Genomic DNA, 8,981 nt, shown 5'->3' on the forward strand with positions numbered 1-8,981 from the left:
TAAAGATATTCAATTTTTAGTTAAAATTTGACTAAAAAAATTTTTTATTAAGGTGGGCGTGTTCGCTATCCGATTTTACTAATTTTTATTTAGAACACATATAGTAATAGGAGTAACGTGCCTGCGAAATTTCATCATGATATCTTCAACGACTGCTAAATTACAGCTTGCAAAACTTTTAAATTACCTTCTTTTAAAAGTGGGCTGTGCCACGTTCGTTGTCCAAAATTTTACTAATTTTCTATTTTGCGTCATAAGATCAACGCACCTACCAAGTTTCATCGCTTAATTCATCTTTGGTATTGAATTATCGCACTTTTTCGGTTTTTCGAAATTTTCGATATCGAAAAAGTGGGCGTGGTTTTAGTCCGATTTCGTTCATTTTACATAGCGATCTGAGATGAGCGCTCAGGATCCTACGCACCAAATTTCATCAAGATACCTCAAAATTTACTCAAGTTATCGTGTTTACGGACGGACGGACGGACATGGCTAATTGAATTTCTTTTTTCGCCCAGATCATTTTGATATATAGAAGTCTATATCTATCTCGATTAGTTTATGCCGTTACGGATTACCGTTATGCGAACAAGGTTAATATACTCTGTGAGCTCTGCTCAGCTGAGTATAAAAATAGAGCGCCATGAAATTTGATACAATGAAAAGTTCGCGACTTCTGACTCGTATATTCATGACTTTGGGTCTATGGGCTGGTACCTGTAACGGCACGACATACTTTAAAAGTTACTATGGTTACTATCAAGTTGTCTTAAACTTACTTGGCACATTTCTCTTTATACTGCTCATGTTGTTCGAAGTCATTTACAGTGAGCATTTTGAATATGCTACCCAGGTTTTAACATTTTTACATACCGAGATTGCACTCGTGCTAAAAATTTGTAATATTTGGTATTATGCACGTGAGACTGCTGGTTTCTTTCATGAATGGGAAAGAAGTGAGGTCTTTGCATTGGAAACGTTCGCTGAACGTGAAATGTGGCAGCGCACTCAACGCGTTTTTAATAAATTAATGTTTTTCTATGTTGGTAGCAGTTTTAACGCGGGCATTTGTGCTATAATTGCCATACAATTTATAAATGCACGAGAATTGCCTTTTCCATATTGGATACCACGTAACTGGCGTGAGGATTATTATTGGTTGATGTATTCATTTGAATTAATAGTTATGCCATTTACTATTCTGTGTAATACAAACTTGGATGCATTTCAATGTTATTTGTTATTGCATTTGTCGGTATGTATGCCTGTTATTGGTATGCGTTTGGACCGTTTGGACAAAGCGGGAGATGATTTGACGATTACTCGACAATTTGTTAAAATAATTAAAATGCGTTAAAGAGTAAGTTGTACAAAAATAAGATGAAAACATTTTTAAAAAAATACTTGTGTAAAGTTCACACCTGCTCACCGAGATCAATCTTCCAACTCACGAAGTGACCGAGCAGTGGGAGTCTATTTCTCTCACATTACGTACCGCCGCAAAAACAACTGGTGCAACGCTGCTTACAGGGTCCCATTGCATACGGGCGCGGTATTTAGGAGCATTATCGTAGGGCGAAGAAAAAAGGGAGATGCCTATTTAGAAGAAAAAACGTGATGCAGTACGGCGTAAGTGCGTGGAAGTTCAGATGCTAACTGATAGAAATAATGTCCAAAACTACCGAATAGCCAGGCAGATGATGGAAGGTTTCATGTTCGGGGCAGATTCCTGCAGGAGCGATAATGGCGGTCTGGCAGCTGACGAACTATATACAGTGAGAGAGAAGATGAATCCGACACACCAATCACAAATGATGGAAAACACGTTCCGGCACCCGACTATGACGAAGTGAGATATTGTCCCTGCTAAAAAATCACAAGGCGCCGGGTAATGATGAAATACCCGCCGAGCTGTACAAAGAAGACTGCGAAGAGTTCATAAAGAGCATGCATCAATTCCTCTGCTCCATCCACAAAAAAGTGATCCCGCAAACCGTGCCAATTACCGCGGAATCAGCTTAATATCACGTATAAGCTTTTATCTAGCGTATTGTGCGAAAGAAAGAAGCCCTTAGCCAACAAACTGATTGGAACTTATGAGTGCGGCTTCAGACCTGGCCAATAGACAAGATTTTCATGATGCGCCTTATTCTGGAGAAGATGCACGAAAGGCGCGCGCAAAAAGAAGCTGCTTGTGTGTTGCTATGTCTGAATTTAAGCTCCCTGGAAAGGTAATAAGTCTCAGCCGAATGACGTATGAAGAGAAAAAGATATGCAAAAATCAAAAATTTCATGAAAGCGTTCGTTAAACGAATAAATAGCTTTTATTAGAAATAAAATTATAGTTTGGTAGTACAGCCCTTCAAAGTTGAGAAATTTTCAACACTGGAAATATAGACCTTTCAGCGAGCCCAAACGTTAATCAACCGTTGAGTGATAATTTTCTGAATACACCGTTGAGTATTTTAGATCCACTCAAGGGTTTGGATTTTACGTCAAATTACTGAACATAAATTTTTTTTTGCGCTACATTCGCTCAACGTGTTTATTCGTTTGTCTGGCAGTTCTTTAACGTTTTATAGCGTTCTTTATGAATAAAGTTATCACTCAACAGTTGTGTTGCCGTACCATACTTTATCTGCAGGGTCGGTATACGCCGTTGACATCAGGCTTTGAGAGTAAAAAAAATGATTTTCATGCAATTTAGAACTTTTATCAATTATAATAAACAATACTTCTTCTGAAATTGGGGCATTACTAAATTGAGTCGTTTCAGTATTACTTCAAAATAAGAGCAGAAATATTTCTTGAATATATCTATATATTTTCAGACTGATTTCGAACCTATTGGGGATTTGAAAACTTCTCTGTTATATTAATTTCAAATTGAGCTTTCTTTTTCTTTAAAAAATAGAATAAGCAAAGACTGCGAACAAGTGCTTTCTTTGCCGTTGTTGCTGTAAATTGTGCTGAGTTCATTCATCATTTGTTTCATTATTTACCGTTTAAAAAGTGTAAGTACTATGATCGTTTCAAAGAGTGATTGAAATGTTATATTACTACGAATGTTTTTTTTTGCTATTGCTCCGGATCTGAATATGAACAGAGCATAGAGCAGAGCACTATTATAAACAGTGATAGCACTTTTTATGCTCTACTGCGAGCTACGTCGTGTTTCAGAGCAGAGCAAATGGCAGACAAAATTTCCAAACCGAATGCTATTTGTAGTGAAGCGGGAGCACGAAAAAAAGTGTATGCTATTAGCTCTGTTGGGTATTGTTATGCAGACCTTTGTCTTTTCTTGCGCTATTAGCTCTCTACAAGCACTTGCGATGCAACGTGGGAACAGAGGTTTATGTCCCGATGAAATAACTATAACATCGAAAGGAAAAAGATACAACAGCAACTTAAAGATCGATAAATAAAATGACAAGTCAAAAACTACAACATCACAACACTACAACAGCTCCAACAACAAAAACTAGAGAAAAGACAAAGCTTTGCATAACAATATCGAAGAGAGCTAATAGCATTAACTTTTTTTGCTCCTCCTTCGCTATAAAAAGCATTTCTTTTAAATTTTTTATTCTGCTTATTGCTTCGTTTTAAACCCCGACGTAGCTCGTAGCAGAGCATAAAAAATGATTTCACCTTTTTATGCTACGGCACTGCTCTATGCTCTTTTCTTGTTCAGATACGCTTTTTCGTTGCTTCCGTTCCTGAGGGATAGCAAATGCAAACACTGGCTCCAAGCATCTTCTGCACAAATCGTAATGATCAAGTACTTTCTTTTTCTCTCTATTTCTAGGTCCGCTTTGACGATAATCCCGCAGAACTTTCAGTTTCAATATGTTGTTGTAATGGCTTTGCAAATATTCTTGCCATGTTACTATGCTAATGAATTACCAATGCAATCTCAAAATTTGTCCTATCATTTTTATAGCAGCGATTGGACTAAAATGTCTGCGTACAACCGTTGCTTAATTCTTCTTTATATGACATACTTGAAACAGCCATTGGTGTTGCGTGCAGGCAAATTTTTCGAGATTGGTTTACCAATTTTTTCAAAAGTGAATATTCTTATTGTCTTATCGTATTTAATTCTTAAGATTTATGTATTTTATGTTATGTTTCTTTAGAGACCACGAATAATGCTTACAGTCTATTGGCTCTTTTGTTAAATGTGAACGGTGATAAAAAGTGATTCCTGAGTGACGAGTTTGCCTCGGCATCGTGTTTCGTGTTGAAAGTAGAAAATAAGCAATTTAATTCATAGCTAAATTTATAGTTCACGAAAAATTCAATTATAAGTAAAAACATACTATATTCTTGGTCTTGTCTAGGTTTATATTTGTTTACTTTAAGTTGAATCACCAAAATGATGCCATGACTTATAACGAAGACCTAAATTTTAAAATAATGCAAGACTTCCGTAAAAAATTGTCCCGTTCATTTGTAGGCGAGTTGCAAAAGATCGCCGAGTAGCATTCTGAAATGTACGCAATTTAAGGCAAAGAGAGGAGTCCTCTGTTGGGCAATAACACAATAAGGACCTCGATTTCTAGGCTAAGCCGTCGTGCACATTCAATTAGTCGAGCGCGCCCAACTGAGGGAGAGTTCCCTGTGAAACAGATATTAATCCCACACTTAAATAAATTTTTTTTCCAAAACGGAAATAGATTTGAGCCGCTCAGTGCACACATCGATTGACTCCACTTTTTGGAAAATCTTAAATTTAAGTGTCAAAGCCCATGGTATAACAGTCATAACTTTTTATATTTATAATAACTTTCCTCAATAATAAAGATTAGCACCGTTAAATGGCAAATTTTTTTGGCCATTGAATATTAAGTAATTTATTTCAGAAGCCATTTTGATTAACTCCATACTCTAATGTAAATCGTTTCAGAAGCGCTGTATCTGTTCTGGCCGTGCATCGAAGCTTATTTGTTTTTAAACAGCCGAAGATGCTCTCTCCCTCGCAATAATATTCCTAACAAAATCGCATCGGTAAACAGATAAAAAGAAGCACAATGCAAACGGCAGTTAGTATAGCAGTTATAGTGTTATCTACTTTATTTAAATACTCTATACTTTTGTAAATTATTATATTCAGCTGAGCAGGGCTCACAGAGTATATTAATTTTGATCTGGGCGAAAAAAGAAATTCATTTAGCCATGTCCGTCCGTCCGTAAACACGATAACTTGAGTAAATTTTGAGGTATCTTAATGAAATATGGTATGTAAGTTCCTGGGCACTCATCTCAGAACGTTATTTAAAATGACCGAAATCGGACTATAACCACGCCCACTTTTTCGATATCGAGAATTTTGAAAAACCGAAAAAGTGCGATAGTTCATTACCAAAGACGGATAAAGCGATTAAAATTGGTAGGTGGGTTGACCTTATGGCGCAGAATAGAAAATTAGTAAAATTTTGGACAATGCGCATGGCACCGCCCACTTTTAAAAGAAGGTAATTTAAAAGATTTCCAAGCCGTAATTTGGTAGTCGTTTAAGATATCATGATGAAATTTGACAGGAACGTTACCCCTATTACTATATGTGTTCTAAATAAAAATTAGTAAAATCGGATAGCGAACACGCCCACCTTAATAAAAATTTTTTTAGTCAAATTTTAACAAAAAATTGAATATCTTTACAGTATATAGTATATGGTGCAACAAAATACAAAAATAAAAGAAAATTTCAAAATGGGCGTGGCTCCGCCCTTTTTCATTTAATTTGACTAGGATACTTTTAATGCCGTATGTCAAACAAAAATTTACCAATTTGGTAGGGCACAGCTTCTATGAAGATAACTGTTTCATGTGAAAATGGACAAAATCAGTTGAAACCACGCCCAGTTTTTATACACAGTCGACCGTCTGTCCTTTCGCTCAGCCATTTACACGAATATCTTTACTAAATTCAGTCACGTACTTATCTGAACTCACTTTATCTTGGTATTAAAAATGGGCGAAATCCGACTATGACCACGCCCACTTTTTCGATATCGAAAATTTCGTGGTATTACATATATAAATAAATTTGCGGTACGCGACAGATGATGTTCTGGGTCACCCTGGTCAACATTTTGGTCGATATCTCGAAAACGCCTTCACATATACAACTAAGGGCCCATATCGTGTAAACACTTATAGAGTCACCCCTGGTCCACCTTTACGGCGATATTTAGAAAAGGCGTCCACCTAGAGAACTATGGCCCACTCCATTCTAACATACTCTTTAATACCTTCAATTTGATACCCATGTCATACAAACACATTCCAGGGTTACCCTAGGTACATTTTCCTACATGGTCATTTTCCCTTATTTTGTCTCCAAAGCTCTCAGCTGAGTATGTAATGTTCGGTTACACCCGAACTTAGCCTTCCTTACTTGTTTTATATACCGTTAGATGAAAGCTATATCTGCAGTTATGCATTCTGCATTATATATTTGAATTTATATTATCAGAGGAATTTTTAAAAACAATATACATTACATCATCGCGTTTCTCAACTTTTCGTTTTATGGAGTTAATCGATGTGTGCACTAAGCGGCTGATTTAAGTCATAGCAATTTTTTCTCAAAACAATATGGGAGTTCACAATTTTGTGTATATGACACTACTTTATTTTGTCTTGGATTCCAAACTAGAAAAACTGACGAAACTTTATCGGAGCTTCAAAATCCAAAAACAAATTTCTACGATAACAAAGCGAGGCCACTCACTATTCCCCCAAAGTTAGTGAGTTTGATATGCTTTTCTTTATGTGTCAAACTTTATTTTTACATTAACATTTTTAACAATTAAAACAATGCAAATAACACGGAAAAATTATTCCGTTCCCTAATGTTTCACATTTTTCACAAGTAAATTGATTTTAGTTGTGTTTTTATGCACAAAAATTTCAAACTAAAAACAAAATTTTGAATTGTCAGAAAAAATAAAGAAAAAATGGCCGAATGTCAAAAAAACCTATCGAAATACAAACCGGCTTTTTTGTTTTGAATGCACTAGGTTGTATTTTTCCTGTGTATTTCGTTAGTTCTTTGAAATATAGTTTACACACATACACCAGAACTGAAACCGTATTAGGAGGGAGGGCGACAAAAAAATATAAGAGAAAATACAAGAATAACTTATTCATTTTAAAATTTTTGCTTTGAATATTTTGTTTTGTTTTGACAGTTGTTGATTTGCTATTCAAAATTGAAGAAATAAACTACGGTTATTGATGTTGCGATTTGCCTGCCATGACGTAGCAAATGCATATTTTGTTAGTTTATTGTAAAAAATATGCTACACAAGTTTGCAATACGACGATGCTAAGGCTTTTGCACAAAATCCTGAACTCCCTTAATACAGTTTTTCTAAAATCAAAAAAAACCTACTTACGCATGAAAATTTTCATCGTAACTATTAAACCCCTAATAATAAATTGAGGAAACAATTTCTTTGTCTATTGCAAAAAAAAAACTTCCAATGTTTATTTTCTGAGGAAGTAATTTTTGAGTTTTTATTTCATATATTAGTAAAATTACTAAGCCTTTAGCACGAGAATTGCATGGAAAATCGTTACCGTTCGCCGATTTTTGAATCGCTCTCATCGTCAATGCCAATATATTTTAAATATATCACACCTCAACGTACAAAGGAGCAGGAATTTAAAGAGAAATAACTATTACACAAAAAAAAATTTTAAAATTAAATAATTTTCAAAAATTCATTAGTAACCATTTTTTTATTCCTTGATATTAATTAACTGACAAAATGCAGTTTAGTATTTTTATTTATATATATGCCACACAATATTAGTGCACTAAGTACTTTGTCTGAAAAAGGTACAGTTTTTCTTTATTTAAGGTATAAAAATTAAAAAATTGTAAACGGTTTTTCCCGTACCAACCGTGGAATGCTCCAGTAGCAATTATTGTGAAGAGCGTGTGGAACATTATACACATTCGCTGGGTACTTCAATGCTGCATCCATTTAAGAGGACGTAAAGGACTTCCCTCTAGAATCTGAGCATTCTCTGAAAATTGGTTAACAGCTCGCCATTTTCATTTTGACAGATATTTGACCTCCGCTTAAATTCTTCAATCTTCCAAAAGCGTTTGACGCGTCAAATTTCTATTGATAGTTATGAGTAAGACCAATTGAACCTTAATCAGATTATGCTACGCCTCACATTTTTATAAATATCACGTGCACAAAGCTTTTATTTAATTGTCTGATCAATGCCTAGATTGATGAGGAGTGTGATGACTAGTACCTAGGACCTACCTCATTATTTTCTAGCTTTTAGTGTTATTATTACTTCATGTAAATATTGTTTTCAATAAAACCGTTTAACATAAATTTTTTTTTTAATTATTTTCTTTTCAATTTATTAGTCTTTATTTAATTGCCTATTACTTATCATTATATTTAGTTCATTTAGTGTTTAATTATTACAAGGACTCCTTCCTGGCAATTTGTCACAATCTAAGTTCTCAATACATTATCATTCAAAAGACTTTACTCGACTCGGCGTCATGTATGCTTGTCCCTCCTCGGACTCCAAAGTTTGATGTCACTTTTACCGGACTGTATGTAAAATTTGTTCCAAATATGAGCCAAATCGGACCATAAATACCATTTTTTTAATATCTCGATTCTTGCGTCACCTGGTGGCGATTTTTGTCATAGGTCGCTTTCTATTCATGTACGTAATATGTGTTCCAAACATGAGCCTAATCGGAGCACAAATACGATTTTTTTGAATATCTCGATACCTGCGACACCTGACGGCGATTTTTGTCATAGGTCGCTTTCTATTCATGTACGTAATATGTTTTCCAAATATGAGCCAAATCGTACCACAGATATGATTTTTTTCTGAAATATTTCGATTCATGCGCCACCTAGCGGAGTTTTTTCTTTTTATTGCATTGTCATCGGGTTCTGAACTTTATTCTAAGTTTCAAGTTT

At 35.0% G+C, this 8,981-nt stretch overlaps 1 pseudogene; it reads left to right on the forward strand.

Moving 5' to 3' along the window:
* Positions 1–643: 643 nt before the first annotated feature.
* LOC137246109 (odorant receptor 94a-like) lies at positions 644–4,204 on the forward strand (annotated as a pseudogene).
* Positions 4,205–8,981: the final 4,777 nt, after the last annotated feature.

The sequence above is a fragment of the Eurosta solidaginis genome, chromosome 3 (genome assembly GCF_040869045.1).
Source record: "Eurosta solidaginis isolate ZX-2024a chromosome 3, ASM4086904v1, whole genome shotgun sequence".
NCBI lineage: Eukaryota > Metazoa > Arthropoda > Insecta > Diptera > Tephritidae > Eurosta > Eurosta solidaginis.